Source organism: Lontra canadensis, unplaced genomic scaffold (genome assembly GCF_010015895.1).
Source record: "Lontra canadensis isolate GAN:19392208 unplaced genomic scaffold, GSC_riverotter_1.0 scaffold25, whole genome shotgun sequence".
Lineage (NCBI taxonomy): Eukaryota > Metazoa > Chordata > Mammalia > Carnivora > Mustelidae > Lontra > Lontra canadensis.
Genome location: NW_022631019.1, coordinates 15,208,740 through 15,226,542, shown reverse-complemented (window position 1 = coordinate 15,226,542; position 17,803 = coordinate 15,208,740). Strand labels below are relative to the sequence as shown.

The window sequence follows — 17,803 nt, the reverse complement described above, 5'->3', positions numbered from 1 at the left end:
GGCAAAATGCCAGTCCTGGAAGGCTGGGTCTCAAAAGGTCCAGGGTAACTGACAGCTACAAATCACGACCATTTCTCAGGCACTCACGTGGTACCGAACATTGTGCTAAGTATTGACATCTGTGGTCTTTCTTAAGCCCCCACAGCAAGTGTCATTAGCCTCTTTTACACTTTAGGAAATTGAGCAAAGGATCTAGCGAGTCCGTGGCCAAGGGGGCGATTCCATCCCAGGCTGAAACTCAACCTCTCTGGGCCTTGGTTTCCCCACCACAGAGGGCGAGAGAGACCAGTGCCCACCCCTTCTCTATCCCACAGGAGCAAACTGTAGCCAAATGAGTTTAGGGCAGGAGAGCTGGCAGGGGAGGGAGTATGGCCCAGGTGAGTTCTCCTACCTGAGTGGCCTGGCCAGGCGGCAGGTGAAGAAGCAGAGGAGGCTCAAGGCCAGGGTCAGGAAGAGGAGGCTGAGGACACCTGTGAGGACCATGTCCAGGGTGGGGGACACAAGAGCCATCTTGGGGCAAAGAGGGCCCCCCAGAGCACCGTGTATGCACCCAGGCAGGCTAGCCTTGGATTCTCTCTGCAATGCCCTGGTAAGTGGCTGTGACCTCGCTTTGCTCCTTGGGGTTAATCTTTTGGGGATTAGCCCAGGAAGGATGAACTGGAAGGGGTGGGGGTGGGGGAACCGCCCATGAAGCTCCCCTCCCCCCCAAGCCAGGCCTTCCCTACCCTGATGCCTATTCATTCAACTTTGTTCATTCATTCTTCAGTCCCAAACATTTAGTGAGCGCCAGCTGTGTACCTGGCTCTGTTCTAGGTACTAAGGATTCGTTGGCGGAACAGGATAGACACGGTCTCTATCCTCTTGGACATCCCTGGCCAGCCAGGGTAAAAAGAGCACCTACTAAGCACCTACTGCCATCATGCTAGTCCCCCCGTGGGACAAAAGCACAGAAGGAAGGGAACCCCCAGCTGGCAAAGGCTATGATCCGTGACTTCTCTGAAGCAGCAACAGTAGCTGTTCCACCCCATTTACAAGCCTGGGAACAAGATTGCACTGAATCTGCAGAAAGGGAGAAGGGATGTCCAGAATAAGAGGAACTGTTCTTATGGAGCACGCACTGTGTGCCTGGCCCCATGATGGGCATCAGCATCCCCGTTTACAGATGAAGCAAACAGGAGCTCAGAACAGCCTGTCACCCCAACCCCTGCACTGCCCCAGAACTGGGAGAGCACCAGACCTGAAGGACAGCGGCCTTCAGTAAAATCACCAGCTATCCCCGCAGAGCCCACACACACAGGCTGGAGGCAGCTGAGCTACCACGGCCTGCCTGGAGGTCCCTTTCCGTTCCGGAAAGGAACCCCATATCCATCTCTCTTGGGTCCCAACAACATCTCATCAAGCCAGGATGGGCTTACAGTTCCCATCTTACAGACTGGAAAACCGAGGCTCAGAGAAGTGAAGCCATTAGACATAACCAAAGCCCAGACACCACCTGCAGTGTGCCTTTGAGACCAGGCCTTTTCCAGCTATAACTCCTGCCACCTGGGACCCCTCACACTCCATGGTACAAAGCACTCAAGGTCAGGGGAAGAGGCGTTTACCCTCTCACACCAAGTGGTCCCCTCTTTCTGGTCCCACAAGGGCCACTAGGCTTGCCATGAAGATAGGAAATCCAGGGGTGTGACTCCATGAAAGCCTTTTCTTTCTCAATAGGCCCTTAACTCAGACTGCATCAGACCAGCACAGCACGCTAGGGACATGAGCAGCGTTGGTTTATGGGCCCCCATGACAGACAGGGAAACTGAGGCTCATCAGTAAAGTCATCTGGCCCAGCTGTCACAAGACCAGCACTGTTTGGGTCAGGACCCAGCGCACCCCCCGCCCAACCCCGAGCTCTGAGACATTGGGTCAGTCCCTGTGCCCATCACTCGGGAGAGCACCTGTGGTACGCCAGACACTGAGTGGGACACACCTGACCTTAGGCTTGTTAGTGAGAGAGCTGGCTCATTTGTCCCCCTTCCCAGGCGAGGGAAGGGAGGCCTGGGCAGTAGTGGGAGGCGGGACGGATACGGTGGTGGAAATGATTCAGGCTCACATAGATGGAAGGTGCTGACCATGCCCTGCACAGGACCCCTCAAGGAAGCTACCAGAAGGTCACCCCTGCTCCAGTCTCCCTCCCTGCCAGCTCCCCCAGCCCCGGGGAGCTGGCTGGGACAGCTCTAAGTCTCCCCCACCCTCCAGCCTCCCAAATCAATAGGAGACCCAAAGAGGGTCACCTGGTTCTCCCTGGCCTTACCTGGCCAGGCCAGAGAGCAGTGATTTGTCCTTAGGGAGCCTCCCGGCTGGAGGTCACAGCCCTGGGAAATCTAGGCTGAGGAGGTCCTTTGAGCAGACTTCCCCAAACCAGGCCACAAGAATCACTTGGGGGTGAGTGTAGGGGTTAGGGAGGAGTGTGGGGGGGTGGAAAGTCCTATTCCCAAGTGGTTTCCTGGGGAGGGGGACAGACTGGGAAAAGTATGAGAGTGATGGAGGTATTCTTTTTTTTTTTTAATTTTTAAAAAATTATTATTATTATTTTTTTTGATGGAGGTATTCTTTATGGTGACCGGGAAGTATTAAAAGTGTGTGTTTGTGTAGCTGTACAACTCCAGCCGGGGGCTAACAGCCCTCACTCTGCCTGTATTGCCAGGTGCTGAGGACCTGATGAGCTTTGAGTGAAGGGGGCACAGAGAAAGAAAAGGGTGTGGCTGATTCAAATTTAAAAGGAGATTAAAGAGACACAACAACCCCCAAATTCCCATTCTCCCAGGACCTGCCGAGTCATTCTGTGAGTAGATGACTTTGGGAAACATTGCTTTGCAGACTGTCCCACTGCCCAGACGGGAAAACTGAGGCCGAGAAAGAAAAGACTTACCCCGGTTGCCCAGCTCCTCCTTCCCATGGACACACACAGGGAACAATCAGATTCAGAACAGGCGGAAGCCAGCGCCCTCTGGGCTGTCAAGCTGGGCCTTCCTGGCTCTTTGAAGGAGCTGTGGCCGCAGGAAATGCTGCGTGTTCCCTGAGCGCCAGCGGGCTGGGGACCGGGGTGGGGGCTGGGGGCCTACTAGAGCACCAAACTGGGCTGTAGCAGCTCCCCGGGGAGGAACATTTCAGCTACAGGGTCAGAGAGAGGGGACATGGAATCCCTCTCTTGGCCAAGCCTGGTGTCCCTGGCAAGCCTTGCTGGCCCGGACTTTATTCATTCAGTGACATGGCTTATTTATGGCTTCCATGAAGCAGCCTCCCGGTGCAGGTCTCAGGAAGGCATGTGTGGTTGCCAGCGAGGGCAGGTCAGACCCAAGGAGGGACTTCCTCAGAGGGCAGTTAGCCAGATGCTGGCAACAGGGCAAGGCTCAGCCCTCCAGCTGCGGACCACACTCCACATGAGCAGAAAACAGATGTGCGAGTGCCCGAGGAAGCACGGGGTCATGCGGCTGCCAAGCCATTGCGTCTTTAAGGCTCAGCTGAGACACCAGCTGTCCCCGGAGCACTTCCAGTCTCAACATCTCTGTACACAGTGTTCCCTGGTCTAGAATGTTCCCTGCTATCCACTCCATGAAGCCTTCCCATCATCATTCCACCTTGGTAGCTCTGCAGAGTCGCCCCGCACCCCTGCCTCAGCGCAGGCAATGGTTATGTCTCCTCCCCAAGCTCCCAGAACCTGGGGCGCTCAAGACCTTGGTCATGGTCACCCCTATCAGAGTCTCAGAGAGCCACTGGTTGTGGCCCCTTCACCACAGCATGAGCTCTGTGGACGGTGGCAGCCCCGTGGCTGGCAGAGCCAGGTGCACAGCTGGGCGGCCAGGGAGTGTCGTCGGCAGGTGGGTGAGAGGGTGGTGGGGTCCAAGGGGGCGAGTGGCCAAAGACGCAGCCCAGCAGCAGAAGAGCGAGCCCCGCGGCCAGGCCACCGGGCTCAGACCCTGCCTCTGCCCCTCCAGCTGGGTAGCTAAGGGCCACCAGCCCCAGCCCTCTGTGCCTCGGGCTTCTCATCCGCAAAGTGGGAGACCAAGACAAACCACAAGGTCGTTGCAAGGACTGCAGGAGTTAACCGATGGACCGGCTTAAAACAGACCGCAGGGCATGGTAAGTGTTCTGCTGACTGCGGCCGGCGGCGGGGATGAGGAGTGGGGGAGGATGGATGGACACACAAAGGACGGGCAAGGAGAGGGGCACGTGAGGGTTGGGAGCAGAAAATGGACTGGCCCTTCTCTGCTCACTAGGCCAGGCAGCCAGTCACCCTCAGGGCTTTCCCACAGTCCTGCTTGTCGGGAAGGCCCCACCAGAGGCCTGCTGCAGAGTGCTAATGTGGCGGGAGGAGGGGGTATTTAGTGAAGGGAAAGGGAGTGAGGTTCCTGTTCTTCGAGTCAAGGGGTTTCCACGTCTCCACACGGGAGGAAACAACCCACCACGCAGCCTGACATGCTCTTTTCCTCTTAAAGGGGAGAGAGAGATCAGGGATCAGCCAGGAAGGTTCCATGGATGGATGGGGAGGAAGGCTGGGCTGGAAAGATGGGGGGGTGGAGATAACGGAGACGGGGTGGTGCCCCTGGCAGGAGGGCAGAGGGGGCCGCCCAGACCAGTCACAAAAGGCTCTGCTCGAGCAGCTCAGCCTAGTCGAGAGCACGTCCTGCGTGTCCCTGCACACGGACATGCCAGTCCATCTTACAGGTAGGGACGCTGAAGCTCAGGGTTTACCACTTGCCCGAGGCCACACTGCAGAGCTGGAATCGGGCCCCCAAAGGACCAGGTTCTGGAGCCAAAGTTTTTCTGGGGCTCCCTGGGGCATCTGGATGGTTTGGATGCCACAAACTGGCTCTGTGGGCAGAGGACTGAAGCCAGTCAAAGTCCAAGTGGTGGGAGGAGAGCTGCCACGGGGATAGGGGGGATGGCAGGACCTGGAAACCCGTGCCTGGGGCCTGAGATGGCTGAGGGCCTGGGCAGAGGAGGTCAGGGATGGCTGCTCTACGGGCACACAGGCTTCCACCATCCCACTGAGAGGACATGGGGAGGGATGGGCAGGGGAGGCAGGTGCCGTGTCTCTCCAAGGTGTCCACCATCCCCATATTTGTGGGACGCTCAGCACCCCTGTGGCAGGAGCCCCTCCGCTACCGGGACACCAGACTGTCCCATCCTCGCTCTCCCAATCAACAACACAAAAAGGAAGGGCCCAGGGAGGGTACACGCCTCCCCAGGGTCACACAGCACACCAACAGCAGGGACAGGGGTCCACAGAAGCTGGCTCCAATGCGGGGGCTGCGACTAGAAGCACAAGGCAGTCCGTGAGCCTAGCGTGGGCACCCGGGTCTTGGCATTCCAAACATTAATGATCTGCGTCACCTAAAGAGAACCATTCAAACCGAGACCGTTCTAAAAAAGCCCTCAACCCTACTCATAGCCCTTACTCTGCACCAACCATTGTTCGAAGCACTTTACCTCCATCCACTCATTTACTCCCTACCCACCACCTGCCACGCGGGCACTATTCTTACCCCCAGTCTGCAGGTGACCGAGCAGAAGCACAGAGAGGCTGAAGTCCCTTGCTCAAGGTCACACAGCCCAGCCAGATTTCAACATTCCTTCTGGATGTTTGTCTCCCAGGGCCAAGTGTAAACCCCTAAGCCGCCAGCGAGCCTGGAAAGGAACCACGTCAGCCCCAGCTGCAGCGTGGGTCATTTTGTGTCTGTGGATGAATGGGCCACGTGCAGCTACTAGTGGGCTCGGGCTCCCTACACACCCATCCCATGTCACCCCAGCCCCCAGAGGGAGGGCTTCCTCCTTGTCCCCACGCCCTGTCCCCACTTACAGAACAGAGGTGAGGCGAGGTGTCTCAATCACACCCGAGGTCAGAGGATGTGAGTGAGCCTAGACGCAAGCCTCCAGCCCGACCCACCCCACCCCTATTCCAAGGGGTCCTGAAGCAGGACCCTGGACCACCCCAGCTCTCCCCATCCCCCCCCAAACCCATGCACCCTGGCAGCCTTCCCCTGGGAGAGGAAGCCACCATTCCACAGCCCCCATGTGGGCCCTGAGAGAGGCCAGACGCTGGGGATGGGGGAAGTAGGCAGTTAACTTGTAACCTGCTGGGCAGCGGCCAACACGAGCAACATCCCTGGGTGGCATGTGCAGGGGGCTTGCAAACACCCTGCTGGCGTCAGAGCCGGGAGGACACGGATGTTCCCAGAGATAGTGCGCAGCAGCTGGCCCCGGATAAGCGCGTTCCGCACATTCCCAGAGAACCTTCCAGCAAGAGGAGGAAACTCCTGCCCCTGGTGCACTTGCCGGTGACCCCAGGAGGTGGCAGGGCAGGGAGACTGCCTCGCCCTGCAGGAAACCTGAGCCCACGGAAGCAAGGGTCCCACCCAAGGGTGCACAGCTCAGCAGAGTCCCCGTGGCTTACAGGTTTCGCAACCTTGGGCAAGTCACTTCACCTTTCTGGGCCTCAGTATCCTCCCTTGTCGCAGGCAGACCATCACTGTGTGTGCCTATGTCACTGTCTGATTGGAAGCACGAGAATACGATAAACCAGGAGGTAAATGCCCAGGGCTTGGCACATTAAAACACTCAATGTTAGCTGGTAGTAACGGGAGGAACGAGCATGCCAGGCCCCGTTCGGGGCGCCTCACATGCACGGACTCGCCTAACCCACACAGCAACCCTCCCGTATGTGCCACCCTTCACTATACAGAGAAGTTCAGTAACTTGGCCAAGGTCACACAGCTATGAACAGGACACTATGGAGATGGAAAGGGAAAGACTCTTAATGGAGAACCTACTATGTGCTGGAGCTTTTGATTCCGCCTTCCAAGGATCCTGTGAGGTGGGAATTATCAGCTCTGGGTCAGGAGACAACACTGAGACTCAGGAAGTAGGAGGGAGGAGCAGGGTCACACAGCCATCGCGTGGGAGAGCTGGGATCTAGGCCAGGGCTGGCTGGCTCCATAGCCAGTGTACTTGCTACTACCCCCATCACAGCCATCTGCCAGGACAACTTCCACCACTGGTGGCAAGAGCTGAGGCCTCAGCCTCATACAGATACAGAGCCCTGTATCATCGTGCCAGGTGATCTCGTTCTGCCTATCTCTGTGTGCAAGCTAGAGTCCTCGCAGGAGTGCTGCGGGATATCCCTGGTGTGTGTGCCCAGCCCCTGCCCCACCACTGGCCCTGAAGTCAGGCTGCTCCCTCCGCTCCCTGGTCAACTCCCCTTGGGCTGCCTCCATAAGGGGAGTGGCTTTGCTTGGTCACAATTGCTTCCTCCCACCCAGGTCAGCCTTTCCCGGTTTGTAACTCCCCAGAGAGGCTGAGATGGGCAGGTGCAGCCCAGGGGTACAAGTCAGGGTCCTGGCCAAATATTCAAGAGCTGTTTCTTCATCTGTGAAACAGGGATAATAAACGCCACTCTGCCTCCAATATCAGCTTCCAGGGAGGGAAGGGACTTTCCAAACTATAAAGTGGTGTAGATGTTCCTAAGGCTTTCCATGGCTCCCCTTCTGATGACCATAGAGGATCTCCGCTGTCATCGCTGGCCACCCGGAATCCATTCCCCCTTCCTAACAATACCGCCGTTTCCTTGGACAGCCACCCTCCCTGTTTCAGCCCTGGGGTTTGGGTGGGATTGATCCCCAACCCCAGCAGCTCCAGGTGGGTCCTGCTGGGCTTACCGTGGAAGATTTTCTCCACCTGGATGGTGTGTTCTAAGGGTGAGGCAGAGGGGAGAAGCACTGTGTGGGGCCTAAAGATGGAACCACTCCTTAGAATCTGGAGTCTTGGGTAATATTGCTTGAGTCCCTGGATGCAGCCATGCCTGAAGCTTGCCTCTGAACATCCAGGTTCCACGAGCCAATTAATTCCCCTTATTGTTTGCCTTGGATTTCCTGTTTCCTGGAACACAGTCTGACCTCAGAAGTCCAGTCCAGTCAGTTCTTCTGAGCCCCTTATAATGTAAGCAACCACATCATGTCACACCCAGCCAGCCGTTCCTACCAAAGGAAAAAGCTTGCAAACAAGGTAAAGATGGGTCCATAAATTTCAAGTGCATGATTAAATAGGAGTCCAACTGAACACAAGTTATGTTTTCTTTTTGGAATCTATAAACCCTTAGAATCATAGGAGGTCCTCGGACAGGACCCACAACCCTACTGCAGGCAGGACTGAGACCCTCCCCTTCCAACAGCTGATGTCAGTGGGGTTTAACTCTTCCACCTGTGCCAAGTGTCTCCGCCTTGCAGGCCCTTCAGTCTAGCGAACACATTTGCGCTGGGTTTTATACGAAAGCCCCAGGAGATCAGAGTATGGGGGGTAATACTGCCATACCCATTTCACGGAGAAAGAAACGGAGATGCAGAGAGGTGAAGTGACCTGCCCAAGATCCTTCTGCTAGAGGGGGGGCCAGGCCAGGCCATGCTCTGAGATCCTCCTGGCTCCAGAACCAGAGCTTTTCCTCCCAGGTGCAGGGTTGGCACTGGGGCTGTCATCTCTCCGAGGCAGTCTGTGCTGCTGAGAAGTCAGAGTGGTTTAAAGAGCTGAAGAAGAGGAGGAGGAGCCAACTGGCGGGCTCAGTGGGTAGAGTGTGACTCTTGATCTCAGGGTCATGAGTCCAACCCCACATTGGACACAGAGATTACTTAAAAATGAATAAATAAAAATCATAAAATAAATGCAATTTTTAAAATCTAATGAAGAAAGCCCAGCCTCATGGGCTTCCTGTTTGCCTGGGGCTCTTGGCTCCGTGCAAAGCCCCAGTGAGCAAACCCATCTGGCTTTACTAGCCTATGAGTCTCTCCTCCTGCAGGCTGTGGCCAGACAGGGAACCAGGCACAACCTGGAAATCTGGGCCTCAAAAGCTTTCACAGGCAGCCCTGGGCGCCCCAAATGAACTGTCCCAGCCTCTACCCTGCCTCGCCAAGATCCAGCTGATACTGACTGAGCACCGCCGGCACACCAGGGCCTTCCCTCCTTGTAATTCAACCAACATCTGGCTGATTGCTGTTTATTGAGCACCTACTATGGCTGGAGGGTATCCTACACACTGAACAGAACCACCCGAATCCCTGCTGCTGGGGTGACCAGACAACAAAGAAGGAGCAAAGTCAACAGGCTACCAGGTGGTTGGTGCTAGGCCTGATGGAGAAACAGGAGGCAGCAAGGACAAGAGGAGATGGTTGAGGACAAGCCCGAGACGCCAGGAGAAGGCAGTAGTTCTCCTCGCCGCAGAGCAGGTGATTCCCGAACTGCAGATAAGGAAACTTCAGGAAGCTTCAGGATTGAAGCTGGTGTCTGCCTCCGTCTGCTCATCTCACCAGCGCCTGCTGGGCTCCCTGATGCCCTCTCCCCTAACCCTACCACATGGCACTAGCTGCCCTTTGGCAGATGGTGCAAGCAAGGCTCCGCCAGGTGAAGGCACAAGCCCAGGCCCGCAGGAGCACAGAGAGGCTAGGGTCAGCCCCGGTGCCAGCCTCTGCAGCCGCCTCTGGGCAGGGCCCACATCTGCTCCCGAAGGCCTCGCCTTCCGTCTCCAGTTCTGGGCTGTTGAAACTCAAGCCTCCTCTTCGCTGATTCCCTGTCCTCTGAGAGTCCCTCTCCCTTTCCCAGAGCCCCTGTGGCTCTCTATCCCAGGTCACACGAGCCTGTAATTAACTTCTGCCCATCACTAAACCCACATCTGTGTTAAGCCTCCTAAGGACATGTTGTGTAAGGCCAAGGGTGGGCGGACAGCTGGAATACCCATGGAAGGGGTGGGGAGCTTCTCACTGAGCTTCCCCATCTGGATCTGTCCGGGAATCCCCAAAATCCCGTAATCTCTCTGAACGCTGGAGCATAGTGGAAAGACCTTGGCCATGGAGGAGGCAGATGTGGGTTGAGTCTGTCCAACATTGAAAGTGACTCTGCGTCTGGGGCTGCAGATTTCTTATCCATCAAACAAGGTTAGTCAAGCCCATCTTGCAAGGTTGTTGTAAAGATAAGATGCCCAGGAGAGTATCTGTTAAGAGATAAAACTCAACAGAAAGTGTATTTAGAAAACATTTAGGAAGGCCTGGCAGACAAACATCAAGAATTTGTTGAACTGAATAGAGAAGTTTGTGTCATGGTGAACCACCACCAGCGGCCAAACAATAGCTGCATTCATTATGCTCCTAGTAGGCATCCTCAGTACCAACCCCATTTTATAGAAGGCGGGGGTGGGGGGGCACAGAGAGGTTAAGCAACTTGCCTATGATCACACAGCAGGCAGCAGTAAAGCTGGGACTAGGAACCCAGAATGTCCACCTCGGAAGTACAGACTTTGAACCATGATGCCAGGTTAGTTAACCGAGGCACTGAAATACAGGGACTAAGTGCTGAGCCAGGAAGGGATCATGGGCAGCCCCACTCCAGAACCTTCCCGATTAACTATCCCATCAGCTTGTCAGAGCCAAAAGGGACTCTAGTCTACCCTGACGCACTCATATTTTTCCCCCAGCAGGTTCCTGAAGTCCAAAGAGGTAGTGTGACCCTCCCAAAGTCAGACGGCCAGTGAGCTGAAGTAGGACAAGCAGCCAGGTTTCCTAACTCCAGAGCCCAGTGCCAACCCTGAATATCACACAGACCATGAGGGGCCACCAGGGAAGGAGTCTCAAGGATGCACCAGAATTTTTCCAGCAGAGTAGAAGGAAGGCAGTCTCAGGAGAGGAAACAGCCCATGCAAAGTTCTAGGGGTCACTAAAGTCTTTTTTATTCCCCCTAGAGAATAGTGAGCTATAAAGTGCATGTAAAGGTTGGGGCAGGGGCAGAAGATGAGGCTGGTTTTTCATATTAAATACTTCTATTTTGTTCTTTTATTTTTTTTAATACTTTCTTATTCTGTATTATGTTGCCACCATCTTTCCTTATTTCTTTTGCATGCTTCTCCCATCCAAGTACTAACCAGGCCCGATCCTGCTTAGCTTCCGAGATCAGACGAGATTGGGCGTGTTCAGGGTGGTATGGCCGTAGACTCTTTTGCACGCTTCTAATGCTTAAAGTTCTTGGTACAGGGTTGCCTGGGTGGCTCAGTCAGTTAAGTGTCTGCCTTATGGCTCAGGTCATGATCCCAGGGTCCTGGGATCGAGCCCCACTTCCAGCTCCACGTTCAGCAAATCCCTATGCCCCTCCCCACTGCCAGCTCCTGCTCAAAGCACACACTCTCTTGCTCTCAAATAAATAATAAAATCTTAAAATATGTAAATACAGGGGCACCTGGGTGGCTCAGTGGGTTGGGGCTTCTGCCTTCGGCTCGGGTTGTGATCCCAGGACCCTGGGATCGAGCTCCACATTGGGCTCTCTGTTCAGCGGGGAGCCTGCTTCCCTTCCTCTCTCTCTGCCTGCCTCTCTGCCTACCTGTGATCTCTGTCTGTCAAATAAAATACGTAAATAAAATAAAATTCTTGGTCCATCTGTTCTAATATCACGGACTCAGTGGTACCCCTAATCAATGCGCCGTTTTTCTGCGGCAGCCGCTGGGCTCCAGCTGGTGGCGCAGCGGCTGCGGGAGCAGGGAAGCCACGCAGCGTTAAAGCTAACAGTAAGGGAAGATTATCCACCTCCTGGACCCTCTTTCTCAAATTAACACCTGAGTACCGAAACAGCAAAGCAGCAACACGTCACTAAGCCTAGAGACTTACAGAGAAAATGCAATGTCCAGGGGAGACCGAAGGGAGTTTTAAACTTGTGTGTAGGGGGTTGGTGCAGCAGCCAGGAGAAGGAGTGGGACATAGTCTTTGGGCTGATGGAGATATTAGAATAGAAAAGAAAATCAGGGGACGCCTGGGTGGCTCAGTCCGTCAAGCGTCTGCCTTCGGCTCAGGTCATGATCCCAGGGTCCTGGGATCAAGCCCCACGTGGGGCTCTCTGCTCAGCAGGGAGTCTGCTTCTCCCTCCCTCTCCCTCTGCTCTTCTACGGGCTTGTGCTCATTCTCACTCTTTTTCTCTCTTAAAAAAAAAAAGAAAAAAAAAAGAAAAGAAAATCAGGTTTGAGTTTTGCTCTTACCCCTTTGCATCAAAAGCCTTCTCCAGCAGGCACTCCCTTCCCCAGCATGCCCACCGCCCTGGACCGACCACAGCCAGCACGCTCACTTGGACATGAGTGTCTGCAGGCCTGAGTGTCTGCTGGCGTAAAACCAGGGCCAAAGGGGACCTGGCTGGCTCGGTCCATACAGCATTCCACTCTTGATCTCGGGGTTGTGAGTTCAAGCCCCAGGTTGGGTGCAGAAATAACTTAAAAATAAAATCTTTTTTTTTTTAATTTTAAGATTCTATTTATTTGCCAGACAGGGAGAGCGCACGCACAAGCAGGGGAAGCAGCAGAAGAGGGAGAAACAGGCTCTTTGCTGAGCCTGATGTAGGACTCGATCCCAGGACTCTGAGATCCCATGACCTCAGCCGAAGGCAGACGCTTAACTGGCTGAGCCACTCAGGCGTCCCAAAAATAAAACCTATATAACAAAAGAAAACCACAAACAACAACCTTGGAGTGCAATCAGGGCAGTGAAGTAGGCCACGTGGGGTTACAGGAATCAAGAGGAAACGGACAGGCCTCCAGCCACTTCAACCACCCCTCCCCTTCCAGACCTCAGGGCTGGTGGATTCTGACCTAACCAGACAGCCCCATTCCCTGCCCGCCACTTCTGGGGTGCTGGAAGTGAGGCCCAGTCCTGGGGTATTGGTTACCTGGGGAGGGGGAGTGGCAATGCCAAACTGAGGCTCTCCACACCAGGACTGCCATCTCCTTGGGCTCATTGATGCTGACAGAGACCAGGGTCAGGCTTAGATCCTTAGCTCAGTCCTCAGCACCAGACATATCTCTGAACCTGACACACCTGACCCCCAAGAAATGAGATCACAGGGAATCCAAGGAACACAATGACTTCAAAACAAACTGATTAGAGATACCACGGGAATCAGCTGTATTCAACAGATGGACCGAGAATTTCAACTAAGCATTAGAAACACACAAAAGAAGTAAGGAAAGGTATTAGCAATAGAAAACAGAACAATCAAGTGTTAGAGCACCCAAGTGGAAATACTCGGTATGAAAAACACTTGAAATAACAAAGGTAAGAGGTAAAGTGGAAATAGGGAACAGATACCAGATCGGGGAACACTTCCAGGAAAGAGCCGGAAAGGATTAAGAAACAGAAAACATTTTTAAAAGAGAGGATAAAACAGGGGCACCTGGGTGGCTCAGTGGGTTAAAGCCTCTGCCTTCGGCTCCAGTCATGATCTCAGGGTTCTGGCATCGAGGCCCACATTTGGCTCTCTGCTTAGCCGGGAGCCTGCTTCCCCCTCTCTCTCTGCCTGCCTCTCTGCCTACTTGTGATCTCTGTCAAATAAATAAATAAAATCTTAAAAAAAAAAAGAGAGAGAGGGGGTAAAACATCAGTTAAAATTAAAACATCAGCCCCAAACTTACTCCATTAATTTGAAATTGATCAGAGACCTAGTGATAAAAGCTAGAACCACAAAGCTTCTAAAAGAAAACGTAAGACTTTGGGGAAGACAGGAAGTCTTAACCTCAAAAAAAAAAAAAAAAAAACACGATAAACTGGACTTGTCAATAGTAAAATTTCTGCCCATCAAAAGACACCACAAAAAAAAAAAAAAAGATGCCATTAAGAAACTGAATAGATGGAGTGTCTGGGTGGTTCATCCATTAAGTGTTTGACTTTGGTTCGGGTCATGATCTCAGTGTCATGGAATCCAGCCCTGCATCAGACTCCCCACTCAGCGGGGAGTCTGCTTCTCCCTGAGCACACTTCTCCCTCCCTCCCTCCCTCTCCCCTGCTCTTCCCCTCTGCCCCTCCCTGCTCATGCATAAATAAAATCTTTTTTTTTTTGAAAAGATTTTATTTATTTATTTATTTATTTATTTATTTATTTTAAGATTTTATTTATTTATTTGACAGAGAGATCACAAGTAGGCAGAGAAGCAGGCAGAGAGAGAGGAGGAAGCAGGCTCCCCGCCGAGCAGAAAGCCCGATGCGGGGCTCAATCCCAGGACCCTGGGATCATGACCTGAGCCGAAGGCAGAGGCTTTAACCCACTGAGCCACCCAGGCACCCCTATTTATTTATTTATTTGACACAGAGAGAGAGAGAGAGAGAGAGAGAGAGAGAGAGAGATCACAAGCAGGCAGAGAGGCAGGCAGAGAAAGGGGAGGAAGCAGGCTCCCTGCTGAGCAGAGAGCCCAATGTGGGGCTTGATCCCAGGACTTTGAGATCATGACCTGAGCCAAAGGCAGAGGCTTAACCCACTGAGCCACCCGGGTGCCCCTGCATAAATAAAATCTTAAAAAACATACTGGACAAGGCACATAATGGAAAAGAACATGCATAGTACATACAACTGACAAAGGTCTGTATCCAGTAAATAAAGAACTACTGAAGTTGACAATCCATGATGAACAAACACCCTCCACACACACACACACACACACACACACACACACACACAGGGAAAACTGCTCAGCAAAAAGAGGTGTGAACAAAGAATACAACAGATGTATTTCAAAAACATTATGCTAAGTGAAAGAAGCCGAACATAATAAAAGAGTGTATGTTGTGTAATCCATCTATATGAAACTCCAGAAAAGACCAAACAGTGAAAGAAATCAGAATAAAGATTACATTTGGGAGGCAAAATGGACTGGAGAGGGGCAAGAGGGAAACTGCTGGAGAGAGAGAAATGTTTTTTAAATCTTGGTTGGGATCATGGTTGTAAGGTAATGTATACATGTCAAAACACACAGAATTGTACACTTAACATCTGTGCATTTTATTGTATGAACTGTACGTCAACAAAAAGAAAGATAGTGTAAGTCCCAACATCTAGGTATTTCAAGAAATAATGATGATAACCATAGAACTAAAGAAAGATGAAAGATCTCCCTTTGAAAGGGCCCCAAATAAACCAAACAGGACAGAGAAGGAAAAATATGCACTTAAAAATATTATAGTGAATATTAAAACACAACAAAACATTCTAAAGTCTAGAGAAAAAGAGATCACTTACAAAGGAATATGTATCAAACTGAATTGACCAAAGTACCAAAGGAAAAGAATCTGAAGCAAGAATTTTATATCCAGCTAAACTGTCATTCAGATGCTAAAGACTACATTGAAGGGATCACGTTTGTCCCAAAAGACACCCTCTAGGGGCACCTGGGTGGCTCAGTGGGTTAAGCCTCTGCCTTCGGCTCAGGTCAAGATCCCGGAGTCCTGGGATCAAGTCGTGTCTCGGGCTCCCTGCTTGGTGGGAAGCCTGCTTCTCCCCCTTCCTCTCCCCCTGATTGTGTTTCCTCTCTTGCTGTGTCTCTCCATCAAATAAATAAATAAAAATTAAAAAAAAACAACAACACAACAAAAACTCCCAGATCAAAGAAAAGAACAAGAACATATATCCAAAAATAACTCAGTACTAAAAAATCTGGAAAATTTTAATCTGAAGGACAAGTCAGTGGATATAAGGGCTTAAGAGGGAGACCAAGTAACATGAGCAAATGTTAATCTGGCCTTTGTATGGAAAAACTATAGCTGGCAATCTTTTTTAAGTAAATGAAACATTAAAATGAAAGAAAAGCAAGATAAAATAAAATAAAAATCTAGGAAGGCAGAAATAAAAGAACACAGACACATTCTTTTCAGGAACACTCAAAACATTTTAAAAATTGATCACAGGGGCACCTGGGTGGCTCAGTGGGTTAAGCCTCTGACTTTAGCTCAGTATGTGATCTCAGGGTCCTGGGATCAAGCCCCACATCGGGCTCCCTGCTCAGCGGGGAGCCTGCTTCCCTTCTTCTCTCTCTGCCTGCCTCTCTGCCTACTTGTGATCTCTCTGTCAAATAAATAAATCTTCAAAAAAAAAATTTGATCACATACCAGCCCATAAAACAAGTCTCTCCTTTATTTTTATTGATTTTTAAGATTTTATTTTTTTTTAAAGATTTTATTTATTTATTTGACAGAGAGACAGTGAGAGAAGGAACACAAGTAGGGGGAGTGGGAGAAGCAGGCTTCCCACTAAGCAGGGAGCCCAATGTGGGACTCGATCCCAGGACCCTGGGATCATGACCTGAGCTGAAGGCAGATGCTTAACGACTGAACCACCCAGGCACTCCTAAGATTTTATTTTCAAGTCATCTCTACACTCAACATGGGTCTCAAACTCACAAACGCAAGATCAAGAGTCATAGATAGGCTCTACAACTGAACAAGCCATGAGCTCCAAGGCTCTCATTTTATTTTATTTTAAAGGAATAAAGGATTTTTTAAAATATTTTATTTACTTATTTGACAGAGAGAGATCATAAGTAAGCAGAGAGGCTGGCAGAAAGAGGGAGAGGGGGAAGCAGAGAGCCCGATGTGGGGCTCGATCCCAGGACCCTGAGATCATGACCTGAGCCGAAGGCAGAGGCTTAACTCCTGGAGCCATCCAGGCACCCCAGGAGTAAAGGATTTTAAAGGATATTTTATTATTATTTTTTTTAAAGATTTATTTATTTGAAAGAGAGAGAGCAAGAGACAGCACATGGGAAGGGGCAGAAGGAGAGGGAGAGGAGCAGACTCTGCTAAGCACAGAGCCCCAGTCAGGGCTCGATCCCACAACCCTGAGATTATGACCTGAGCTGGAAATCAAGAGTCACACTTAACCGACTGAGCCATCCAGGCGCCCCTCCAAGTCTCTCATTTTAAATGACCGGTTTCCACAAAGCCCACATTCTCTGACAATGGTACAATTAAGTTAGAAGTCATGTTCTTTTATTTCATGTTCTTTAGAAATCATGTTTTGAAAAGGACAAACAATTCCCTATACAACCAGAGATTAAAAGCATCTCTAAATAACTCATAGATCAAAGAAAAATCATAGTAGAAGTCTGAAATTACTTAGAACTGGTTGATAATAAAAACACTGATATATCAAAAAGTACAGAATGCAGCAAAGAAAGGGTAAAAATTAGTGAGCGAAGGGGCGCCCGAGTAGCTGAGTGGGTTGAGCAACCAACTCTTGGCTCCAGCTCAGGTCATAATCTCATGGGTGGTGGGACTGAGCTCCTCATGGGGCTCCACTCAACAGGGAGTCTGCTTGAAGATTCTCTCCCTCTGCCCCTATGGCCACCCCCTCCTCTCTCAAATAAATAAATGGATTAAAAAAAATATTGAGTTAGGCATCTAACTTAGGAAGTTAGAAAAAAAGCAACCCAAAGAAAATAAAAGATTATAAAGAACTGTAATCAACACTACTGAGAACAAAGATTCCTTTGTAAAGATCAAAACCACAAGTATGTCCTTTAAAAAAAAAAGGTCAATAAGGGGGGACTGGGTGGCTCAGTCACTAAGCATCTGCCTTCGGCTCCGGTCATGATCCCGGGGTCCTGGGATCGAGCCCCACATTGTGCTCTCCGCTGGGCAGGGAGCCTGCTTCTCCCTCTCCCACTCCCCCTGCTTCTGTTCCCTCTCTTGCTGTCTCTCTCTCTAATACATAAATAAAATCTTTTAAAAAAGTCAATAAACCTAAAGCAAGATTAATTTTAAAAAATACAAAATAGAGATAAGACACAACTATCATGAAAAAGGGGATACGGGGTGCCTGGGTGGCTCAGTCGTTAAGCGTCTGCCTTCGGCTCAGGTCATGATCTCAGGGTCCTGGAATCGAGCCCCGCATCAGGTTCCCTGTTTGACGGGAAGTCTGCTTCTCCCTCTCCCACTCCCCCTGCTTGTGTTCTCTCTCTCGCTGAATCTCTTTGTCAAATAAA

General features: G+C 51.4%; 1 protein-coding gene across 2 annotated transcripts in view; it reads right to left on the bottom strand.

Annotated features, from left to right (window-relative positions):
- ALPL (alkaline phosphatase, biomineralization associated) overlaps nt 1–17,803 on the bottom strand; it is a 55,872-nt gene that overhangs the window by 22,876 nt on the left and 15,193 nt on the right. Inside the window, exon 1 of one of the 2 annotated variants that reach the window (XM_032863672.1) lies at nt 6,816–6,926. The exons of the other annotated variant lie outside the window; for it this stretch is intronic. The gene's annotated coding sequence lies outside the window, so the exon portion shown is untranslated. Of the gene's footprint in view, nt 1–6,815; nt 6,927–17,803 lie in introns of those variants that run through there. 2 annotated transcript variants of the gene reach the window in all.